Source organism: Diabrotica undecimpunctata, chromosome 7, assembly GCF_040954645.1.
Source record: "Diabrotica undecimpunctata isolate CICGRU chromosome 7, icDiaUnde3, whole genome shotgun sequence".
Taxonomy (NCBI): domain Eukaryota; kingdom Metazoa; phylum Arthropoda; class Insecta; order Coleoptera; family Chrysomelidae; genus Diabrotica; species Diabrotica undecimpunctata.
This window is the reverse complement of record NC_092809.1, coordinates 159356215-159367183: the sequence shown is the minus strand read 5'-3', so window position 1 is coordinate 159367183 and position 10969 is coordinate 159356215. Positions and strand designations below refer to the sequence as shown.

Sequence of the window (10969 nt, the reverse complement as noted above, 5' to 3'; positions counted from 1 at the left end):
TTTTAATACACTGCTCGAAAATAAATAGGAAAAAAGTGACTTGTGGCGAAATAAAATTTAATTAGATTTTCGGAATAATGAATACTTTCCTAAATTTAGCGTTTTCGACAATTATCAATAGTTTCCCAAAATAATTATTACTGTTTGTCCTTCAAAATGTATTATGTTGAATCCATCAGTTTTGATTAATCGAATATTAATTTTTTGTATTCATTAGAAAATCACACTGTATTCACTGTTACTGGTGAGAAATCTCATAAAACGAAGAGCTAATGAGGAAACTAATTTCTATAGATGAAAAAATAATAATACATTCGAATTATAAATTATATTTTGAAAATTTGAATTTTACAATACCAGTTATAATAAAAATAGGATTATAAAAACACAAGTAGCGAACTATGAATACAAGTTAGAATAGAATATATGTAGTTTCACAATCACAACTTATTAATAACAAAATAATGAAATGAAAAAAGTCATATAGCCTAAAGATCCCACTGTAGGATCACTACGTTCATAACGTAGTTAGTCAAACTCATATTTTTACGTACATTTAAAATTGGAAGAATCTATCTATATAAAAGGCTAGGATGAAAAGTCACACTGTTTATTTAGTAAGGTAACTACGCCACCTAGAAAAGAAATCTGAACTACCAACATCTACCAAAATTAAATGTAATTAATTAAAAGCTGTAAAAAGGCTGTTGAGGCAGAAAAAATACACTTTCGACATTGGAGCGTGTGATACGTTAAATGAAAGGGCACTACACAGTATCTTCAATCTTAATGAACGTATAGCGACATACGAGATATGATAGGGTACTATGAATAAAAATAGATTTACCATAAGACAAATTTTGATTTTTTGACTTAAAGAAGGCCTCAGGTTCAGTACAAAATAAACAACTGATTGAATCCTAACATGCGACATGGCAAATGAAAGGGGAGGATATAATGAATATATTCAGATAGAAAAAATAAACAAGGCGACTATTAAAAGGGCACTACGCAGTATCTTCAATATTAATGAACGTATAACGACATACGAGATATGATAGGGTACTATGAATAAAAATAGATTTACCATATGACAAATTTTGATTTTTTGACTTAAAGAAGGCCTCAGGTTAGGTACAAAATAAACAACTGATTGAATCCTAACATGCGACATGGCAAATGAAAGGGGAGGATATAACGAATATATTCAGATAGAAAAAATAAACAAGGCGACTATTAAAAGGGCACTACACAGTAAATTCAATATTAATGAACGTATAACGACATACGAGATATGATAGGGTACTACGAATAAAAATAGATTTACCATATGACAAATTTTGATTTTTTGACTTAAAGAAGGCCTCAGGTTAGGTACAAAATAAACAACTGATTGAATCCTAACATGCGACATGGCAAATGAAAGGGGAGGATATAACGAATATATTCAGATAGAAAAAATAAACAAGGCGACTATTAAAAGGGCACTACACAGTAAATTCAATATTAATGAACGTATAACGACATACGAGATATGATAGGGTACTATGAATAAAAATAGATTTACCATATGACAAATTTTGATTTTTTGACTTAAAGAAGGCCTCAGGTTAGGTACAAAATAAACAACTGATTGAATCCTAACATGCGACATGGCAAATGAAAGGGGAGGATATAACGAATATATTCAGATAGAAAAAATAAACAAGGCGACTATTAAAAGGGCACTACACAGTAAATTCAATATTAATGAACGTATAACGACATACGAGATATGATAGGGTACTATGAATAAAAATAGATTTACCATATGACAAATTTTGATTTTTTGACTTAAAGAAGGCCTCAGGTTAGGTACAAAATAAACAACTGATTGAATCCTAACATGCGACATGGCAAATGAAAGGGGAGGATATAACGAATATATTCAGATAGAAAAAATAAACAAGGCGACTATTAAAAGGGCACTACACAGTAAATTCAATATTAATGAACGTATAACGACATACGAGATATGATAGGGTACTATGAATAAAAATAGATTTACCATATGACAAATTTGCCATTACAGCTTAGTAAGACCCATCTAGATTTTTGAAGTAACTTCATAAAACCAGCACATAAACAATTAAAACGTTAGACTCCAATTTCAAGCATTAAGCTTAGGAAGAGGCTGTATGAAATCTACCCAGACAAATGCTCTATTAGCCAAAATAGATGAATTATTTCTAGAGTTTAGATTTAGACAGTTATCTACCAAATTCATGGCCAAAACTTACAATTTCCCACAAATATCCAACAATTAGTTTTAAAAAAATATGCATACCTTCAATTCTATATGTCAATGATTCCGGAGTACTCGCAAATGTTTGTAACTTCTCCACAGGTGTGCCTACAAAATTACAAAAATGAGTTCTCTCATTATTCACCTGAAAGAAAGAACATACCTTGAACTGGAATGTTTAATCTCACAAGATGAATAGATGGTTTTGCGTTTTTTTTCAACCTGCTTTTAAGCATTCCTGCAAAGGCAGGTTCCTCAAAATGTAAACTGCATATTCTAAAGTGATCATAACAATATTGAGCACTGTACATGGCAAGTTTTTCACATTGAACAATTTTCTTCCATTCTGCAAACCTAAAAATACAACACCGATGAGGTCAATTATATTAAATAGAGAATTTAGTTCTTACCGATTTTCATCCTTGGGAAACCTGAAGAAACTCAAGTTCAAGTTGTTATGGTCCCTGGAATTTTTTCTACATACACAGCAATAATAAACACTTGTTTTAGCTGAATTCATCATAATCCGTCGTTTAAAATAATAAAACCACTTAGAAAACTGGAGAAATATCACAGTAATATGTATTAAAAACGAAATAAACTTATAAAACCAACTAAATAACAACAAATAAATGAAATTTATATATAAATTACTGAAATAACTGTAATTTCTAGTTTCACAGCATAAACACAAACACGTGTTTGGGTAAAATCAATGTTGCCAAATGTAATCAATCAATGGATAGATACTTATGATTAATTATTTGAGAATATATTAAGTCAATTAGGCAATATGATTTTTCAAACTTTAGAAGTGTGTATAGTGGCTATGTAAAGAATTTTACCATTTATGAAATTTATTTTCCTCTTTTTGAAGAACTTCTATAATAATTATTTTATTATAAATTTGAAATATTCTTTGAAACTGATGGAATATTTTAAATCTTGCAACAGCGGCATTTTTCGCCAAATCTATTGCGCATATCTTCCAGGAGTGGATTCGAAATTGGAACCGTGAAAATGCGAGAGTGAACTTACTGATTCTTTTTAAGCAATATACTGTGGTATAGGGAACTCCACACTCAGCCTTGACGTCTCACTTCATACCATGTCGTCGTTCTTGCAGACAGTTGTGTCTCCAGATTCTGGTCCAACGGCTTGTCATATACAGCACAGGCGAGCAACGATATAATTCGATAATTATTCTTTCCCCTCCTTCCAATATTTTTTCCTTAACTCGGAAAATATCGACCGTAAGAAAAAATTTGTAAAAAAGAAATTGTAAGAAATCGCATTTGCAACAATTTTAGTCTTTACTATTTTTGTCAAAAAGTTAAAAATGGCGAAAATATTGAGTAAAAACGGTTCGATTCAGTCGCATTTTTGGAGCAGCTTACCATGTAAGGTCAAGTGCTATCACGACTGGACTATATACATCCGACGAGTAGAGCTGAAACATCCGTCCAGCGAGGCAGTGTGCCCTTACCTTACCAAGGCTACCATACAACGAGAAGATGCCATTCTCCCCGAGGGCTCCGCTCAAGACCATCTGACGCTAGGTCATTCATCCCATAAGCACGAGTCACATAACACCTGAATATTTTTTCTAGAGGTTTACTCCTCCCAGCGTTAGTCACACGCATGCATACCGGTAAAACCGACACGCATGGGTGCAACTAAATAACAGACACATCCGCTTCTCCCATGACGGTATATGGCAGAGCAGCTGGAATTGGCTACTCGTACGTGGGGTAGTTGATCGCAGGTGGGGACAGGGTAAGCCAACTCTGCTCTCTAATCACCCTTACCCCCTTAGCTGTCCGTTGCGAGTCTTGCTAAGAAAGCTAAGTGTAGTTGGTGACCTGAGTTGGCATGCTCTGTTTCCACCTGCGGTCTTCTGCCACAGCCTATGTGAGAGCACACGGAGAAAATGTCTACCAGGAAGATTTTTTAGGACTGTATCTCGATACCATATGGTCAGAAATCATCATCTATTCGGTTTTACTGATTTCGTTTATGATATTACTATGTCCTGATCTAACCATTAGGTTGCTCAGGTTTTTTCGTAAGGTATAAAATATTTCATTCTCGCCTTTCCTCTTATAACTATAAAAAAAGTAGGTCCAGTTGTGCCTCTATCTATCTACTTTCTTAAATATAGATGTCATATATGCTTCCGTCCATTTCTTTGGGAGATGTTCTCCATTTATGGCTTTCTGAAATATCCATTGTATCATCTATTCTGACTTCCATTCTTTTATTTTGGTAGAAGTTTTTGATAGGGTTTTGTTGTTTTTTGTTGTTGTTAATTTTGAGCTTTTGATTTCTGCAGATTTTTTGTGTGATATGTTGATATCATAAATTTCTATAAAATAGCTCTTGAAAATTCTCTCAATATATGGTTATGCCACCTTACATGGACTGTTATTATAAACATGTACTTAAGAATGTATCAACATGTTTTCATATTATTAAAAAGAACTTTTCGAGTAACTATTCTTTAAGTAAGTAAGTAAGTAAGTTGTTGTTGAGATATTTAGCTTTTAATATTTAGATTAAATCTTCTTATTATGATTTTGATTTATTATTTTATAGCCTTCCATGAAAATTTAAGTTTAGTGTTCTCAGTTTGTGTAAATTATAAATAATATTAAAATTCATTATACATCCTATTATTTTTTACCATTTTATTGAAAAAAACATTTTTTTTCTGTTATTATCATGGTCGTAGCTTTTTTCTATTGATTTTAGTTTTCGCACCTATTTTTGATATAAGATTTACTATTTAGTACTATATAAAGAACATAAAAATGTAAGGTTGTGTGTATTTATTCCACAATTAACCATATTTAGACACTCCTTAGCTATAATTGTCATTATTCATACAATAGCATGTCTTATACGGAGAGATTACAATTTATGTACACATACTTCCTTTAATTTAGTTAGGTAGGGGAGATATGCTGACATCTAACTAAAGGATATATATTGTTTTACTCTAGGGATAAAACATGATTGCTTATCTTAAATCAGAAAAATCTACATAATTTCATTACAATTCTCTTAAAAAAAATATTATTAGACACCTATATCTTTTTTCATTTTTTTTTAAATAAAATCTTTCCCGATTTTCCCAGCGAATGCAATTACAATACAAAAAATCAATAAAGTAATAATTATACAAAATAAATTTCTAATGTATATAAATAAATTACTTATATAATAAGTTCCCGACGAAACCACCATTTTATTAATTAATTCTAAATTACAATATACACCTGTTTGGCCACTGTTTAAATTTGGATACTGCAGCGGTTATATTTTGCCTACCACATTGGGTATCACCTATAGGGGTTAAAACTGGGGACAGAAATTACTGGGCTGGAGATAGGGTAAGCAAACAAACCGAAACGTTTGCGAACGGCCACTCTTGGTTTGGTTGGAGAGCTGGGTCATAAGTAAGTGAATAAAAGAGGAACTAGAAGGGGTAACTACAAAGAAATCTTTAAAAAAATAGTTACATGGGTTTCCTGGGCAACACACACAAAATGGGTTTCTAAACTATTTCAATTGGACGCCGTTTATTATTGTTAACAAGCACTAGGTTGTTCGCAAAGACTATGGTGTCATCTGCATGTCTAATTTTGCTTAGCCAGTACCCGTTTACTAGAATGCCTTTTTCAGTTTCGTGCAAAGATTCGCTAAATATTCTTTTGAGTATAGAGTAGAGATTGAAGATTCATCATCATTAGTCATTTTAAGTAAACTGCTGAACATAGGCCTGTCGTAAATAATTCTATTGCATCCGATCTTGAGCACCTTAAATCCAGTTGTGACGGATGCGCTTGATGTCGTCCGACCACCTTGTTGGAGGACGTCATCGATTACAATAAGCTAGGTCTAGGTATCCAGTCTAAAATTTTCTTCCATCCATCTTCCATCTCTGATTCAGGCCCAGTTCCATATCTTGCCCAGTTCCATTTTAGCGTTGTAATTATTTTAATGGTATCCGTAATAATAGGTTTTCTCGACAAAATAGAGCTTTGCTTCACTCCATGTATGATTTTTACGTATTCGGTGTGTGCCTTTAACTCTTAGGTTTGCGATATTACTCCACATCTTGGTGGTTAATTTCTGATTCTTTTAGTATTTGCATTTTGTAAACCCAAACTAGTTGTAGACTTTCACACAGCTTGTTAAAATTATCTTTAGGAACAATTTTAGGAGGAGACTTATAAGGCTTATCGTACGTTATTCTTGGCTCCTGTTGTTTTTTTTGGAAGTGCAATAAATTCAAACTTCAGCCATTCTGTTGGTATTTCTCCAGAGTTGTATATGTCGTTAAGTATCTTTGTGATTATTGCTATTGTTCTTTCTTTTTTAAGTAGTTCTGCTTGTATATTATCAGGACCTGTTACTTTACCATCCTTTAGCTGTATTATCGCAGAATAAACTTCTTGCTGCAGTATTATTGTTTCATCCTTTTCCAGCTCAAAACTGTTACCTCAAAGTGTTATCTCTTTGGTCTTTAAAGAGTATCTCTTGGTAATCGATCCACGTTCTTTTTTACTCCGTTTGACCAAAATAATGTTTTTGTCAGAATCAGTTAGGTTTCCTTTCTGTCTTCGTCGTCTACCTGTGAGATCTTAAACTTTCCTATATACAGTGTGACTATCGTACTTTTCAATTTCTTCTTCTCTCATTTTTTTTCTTTTGCTTCTCTGATTTTTCTTCTTAGTGTTATATGTATTTATCGTTTTGTATCTGTCTGGCCATTCCTGGCTTCTCTTATTTTGTTCATCAGCTCTAGAAACTCATTTATCACTGGTTATTTTTTAATTAATTTATCTACCTTTTTCTTAACATTTTAAACAATTTCTGTAATATGTTTCCTCGTTTGTTCCTAGTTCAATTCGTCTCTAATCACTTGATCGTTGAATGTGGCTTAGACCCAAATATTTAAGCATTTTCGTAAACCTAAATCTCTAAGGTCTTTCAGCATATGTATATTGTATGATCATGGTTTCTCTTTCTAAATTCTTTTAAGTTTGACTCAGAACGCTCACACCAGTGGAATGTGGTCCGTCTTCAAGGATGCTCCCGGATAAGTCTTGACAGATGTGAAGCTACTTCAAAATCTTCTGTTTACTAAAATATTGTCTACTTGATCTAATGATTTTCCCGGGTCTGTCTTCTTCTTCTATCTATCTATACAAGGATTTTTACAGCTGTCGCCGGCTTGCTTCTTTCAGCCAACGTCTCCAGTCCTTTCTGTTCTGCCATTCTCCATCTCTAAGGTCTAGTCTTTTCATGGCCTCGTCCACTTCATCCCACCGTGATCTTCGGGGTCTACCTCTTTTCCTCCTTTGTATTGGGCTCCAATCCGAAATCTTTGCTATCCACCTTGTATGATCCTTTCTTCTCACATGTCCATACCAAATTAAACGTTTTTCTTCGATGTAGCTAAGTATGTCTTGTTCTACTGCCATTCTTCGTTTTATCTCCTCATTTCTGATGCGATCCATTTTTGTCACTCTGCAGCTTCTTCTCATGAACTCCATTTCAGTTGCTGTGATTTTTAACCTGTTTCGTTTATTTATTACCCAATTCTCTGCTCCATAGGTCATTATACTGCGTACCAAGGTGTTATACATTCTCTTCTTTGTATTTCTGGTAATCTGTCTATCCCACAGTACCCCGTTCATTTGTTTAATACATGTTCATGTCTCTGCTAATCTGCTGATTATCTCTTGCTCGGTGGTTCCATTTTTTGAGAGTATGAATCCTAAATATTTGAATTTCTCAGTGCCGTTAATTTCCCTATTATCGTCCATTTCCAAGTTTCTCACTGGTTCTTGCTCTGTTGTTAAATATTCGGTCTTTTCTAGATTTATTTCCAGTCCATTTTTTGTGTATTCCTTTTCTAATTTTCGGAGCACATAGCACAGATCTTCTTCATCTTGAGCCGTTACCACTTGGTCATCTGCAAAGCTTAATGTGTACAAGAATTTGTCCCGGATTAGTATTCCCATTACCAGTTACCAATCCATCCGCACGAGGCTGTTCGTTAGTAAGTGAAAATCATTAAACCGAGGGTGTACAGAGGCAAAAAAAAGTGAAATAAAAATTCTTACATTTCGTCGGCAGCTGTAAATTCTTGCAATAAATCTTCTGCAGTTTTAAATTCGACTGTGCTTTAAGTGTTATTTTACAACCAAGGTTGTGTGTTCTCTCCATCCTATCCATTTTGTGGGCAAATGTCTACCTGAAAAGGTATATTGCGATACCTGGAACGCTACATTATTTGTATCTGGGTACCATGTAGTTAGATCTAGTAAGGACTTCATAACTACTGTTGGCATACCCCCCAAAGCTGTTGTAAGTTCACGGTAAGTCTTTGTACGTTGCTTAATTTAAGCATGGTCGCAATAAATTATTGCATCTTTGGCTACCATACTATTAACGTATATATTAGTGTTGTACAATGTTCTAAATACAATATAATGTATATAAAAAAATTGGCTATAATTAAAATAGTCACTGTTCCCTTGGTTATTTGTTTTATCTGCTGATTACAAGTAATCCTCTAGTTTAGTATTATCTCAAGATATTTGACTTCATTCATCAGATTCAGATTTGTAGACATTCATGTTTAGAGGACTCTATCTTTCTTCATATCTTCTGCTGCTCAATCTTACGATTTTGGACTTGTGGGTGCCTATGTTCGGTGCAACATTTGAAGTCCATTATTTAGCTACAATCAGAGCCTATTGCATTCAATTGTGCCGATAAATTGGCAGTTCTCTAAGATGCCCAGTTCATCAGTATAGCTCAGAACTCCCTGCGCACAGCATCTGTACGCAGGGGGAGATAGTTAATGCAGTTAATTAAAATTAAAAAAAAAATGAGAAAAGTTCAGCATTCTTAAATCGTTGTACTTCCTATCTTTTATCTACTTTTGTTAATGAATTCTGTTCTACTTCCCCCTATACATGTTTAATATATTTAAAAATTTTCGTCATATACAAATCTGCTGGTTAATACAATAATTTTTTGCTGGCGTTAGGACATTAAAAAATAGCAATCATAATTTTGTTGGTATTGTACATTGCGAATAATATAACCTTAAGATAACAAGGGCAGATAAAACATACAATAAAACGGTTTTAAGCAGTGTTTTGTTTCATTTCCTATGTATTTGCAGTAAAAATATTTTAATCAAAATATAAGTAGAACTATTTTCCTTATTTAAAATAGTTTAGGAAATATACGACTATATTTTTCTATAAAAAAAAGTGTAGAAATAAAATATTAAAACATTACTTTTTTTATATTCAAATACGTAATGACCCAAAGCAAATATTTAAGCAACAACAGTATCATACCTGACAAACCTACTGGAACACAATCAAGAGTGCATTACATGAGATCCGGCAGAATGTTGAAAAAATTTGAACTTCCAACAATCTCTAGAAAAGAAAAAACTGCCATCCGAAGATTAAGAATAGGACATACCCGATTCACACATGAATACTTAATAAAGTCCGAGCCGAAGCCCAATTGCCAAATCTGCTCAAGTGTATTAACTGCGAAACACATCCTGATCGAGTATCCCCAGTACGCAAAACACAGATTGCAACATAAACTCAAATATCAAAAACGTTTTAAACTCAGCCGATGCTTTCATGGAAGACATTCAGTTGTTCAACAGAATATGACCCCTTGTTTTCCATGTACTTTACCTTTAACTTATAACTTAGTGATAAAACTGTTATATTATTTAGTCATAGGTTCTAAGCTTATAGAATAACTGTAGCAATTAGTAACATGTGCTTATTGTAATTATTGTGCACAATATTGTTTGTATCAATGGTCATTTGGTCATTGTAGCTGAGACACATTAATTTAAATAAAAAAAGAAAAGGAATTTTCTCATATAAAGCCGCCACTCAGTATTGCTTGTTAAAATACATCATGATACGTATTATTAAGTTGGAAGTTCACACCAAAGGAGCTCTGTCGTGTTCTTAATTAAATTTTATACACTTTTATATTAAATTTTTTGTTGTCTCTGTCACTGAAATTTTTTATTTTATAGACAAATTCTATATTATAAATAATTAGTCATCATTATTATACATTGATCTTGGTTCATCACAACATCAAAATCCTTTACAACATATCTTGTCTAACCATCTCCATCCAGTTCTTTTTAATCTCTCTCTAATTCAGGTAACAGAATCTGCATAGGTCATAAACTTCCAATCTCATTAGCTTCAACTGCCAATTCAGCTTACAGTTTCCTGTTAGCAGACTTACTAACTATAGCTTTGATTGTTTTCCTGTCTTTGCTTATTAGATCTGCCGTAAATTTTGGAAAATGTTCTATAATTAACTTTTTCGCCTATCTTTGTCCTTGTGAATTCCTGTATCATTTTAGAAATTTGTATCTACCCACGTTTATGTAGCCGTTCTTGTTACTTCTTTTGTAACGCCAGGTTCCAGTCTAACGAATGGCAGTGATGAACCTTGTTTGGCCATTTTATCTACTTTTTTATTGCACTTATGCCTTCTTGACCCGGTACTCGTTACCTTGTTACAATCTCCTGATTTAAAGTCACGTTCACATACTAGCTTAAGAATTTACCTTTACAGAAGTAAGTGCCTAAAGCTCTGCCTGACTAT

The 10969-nt window shown here is 33.2% G+C and overlaps 1 long non-coding RNA gene across 1 annotated transcript; it reads right to left on the bottom strand.

Moving 5' to 3' along the window:
• Positions 1-313: 313 nt before the first annotated feature.
• Positions 314-3347, bottom strand: LOC140446091 (uncharacterized). Its single transcript, XR_011951460.1, has 3 exons — positions 2695-3347; positions 2448-2638; positions 314-2392 (listed from the first exon to the last, which is right to left on the bottom strand). It is a non-coding gene; the product is annotated as an uncharacterized lncRNA (long non-coding RNA).
• Positions 3348-10969: the final 7622 nt, after the last annotated feature.